The sequence below is a fragment of the Limulus polyphemus genome, unplaced genomic scaffold (assembly GCF_000517525.1).
Source record: "Limulus polyphemus unplaced genomic scaffold, Limulus_polyphemus-2.1.2 Scaffold7975, whole genome shotgun sequence".
Taxonomy (NCBI): Eukaryota; Metazoa; Arthropoda; class Merostomata; order Xiphosura; family Limulidae; genus Limulus; species Limulus polyphemus.
Window position 1 is genome coordinate 19390 of NW_013673585.1, and position 726 is coordinate 20115.

The following is a 726-nucleotide window of genomic DNA, read 5'->3' on the forward strand; positions in this document are numbered from 1 at the left end:
ACAACAACAACAAAAAGAAAATGTACTGATGGGTGTGAGTTAATGTTTTTACTATGGAGGCCAACGAGACCTAATCTCTTCCACCTCTGCTATCTGGTGTTGGTCAACAGCTAGGGGAGGGATCACTCTCAGTCAAAGTTGTCCATGATATAATTTGTTGTGAGATGAAGACATATATGCGGACCTAGGGTGTCTCTCTGGGGGTCCTGAGGTGGATGTTGCAAATGATCTGGGACCAGTTGGGGAGAATTTAGACTCACTTTTTCCAGCTCCTTCTTTTACTGGGTCGGCCTCAACAGAGGATCATTGTGACCAGCCACCTGCAGACCCTCTTCTTCAGTTGGTTACTTGAGCATGTGAAGTTTTTGGGGTCTCTCCTACTGCATTTGACTCTACTCCTTCCTTGTTGGCAGAAAGGACAGCAAGTGATTACTTGGTTTTTCCTCCTTCTCCTGATATTCAAGTTCATGCAGGGAGATTTGCTGCTCATTTATATAACGGGATAGCTATGCCTTGTCCCCCACATTTACTGGAACAGCATACTTTGGCTTATTTCTGCCAGGAGGAGGTATATTTAGATTCTCAAAGGATGGACTCCCTTTTGGACTGATGGGGGTCTAGCTTGGAACCTTTGATCACTTCAAAAAGATCACAGTTTTCTCGATTCATCTTGCTCTTACGACCCTCCTGAGGTATTTCCTCAGCAACGTTCCCCTCAGCAATTTG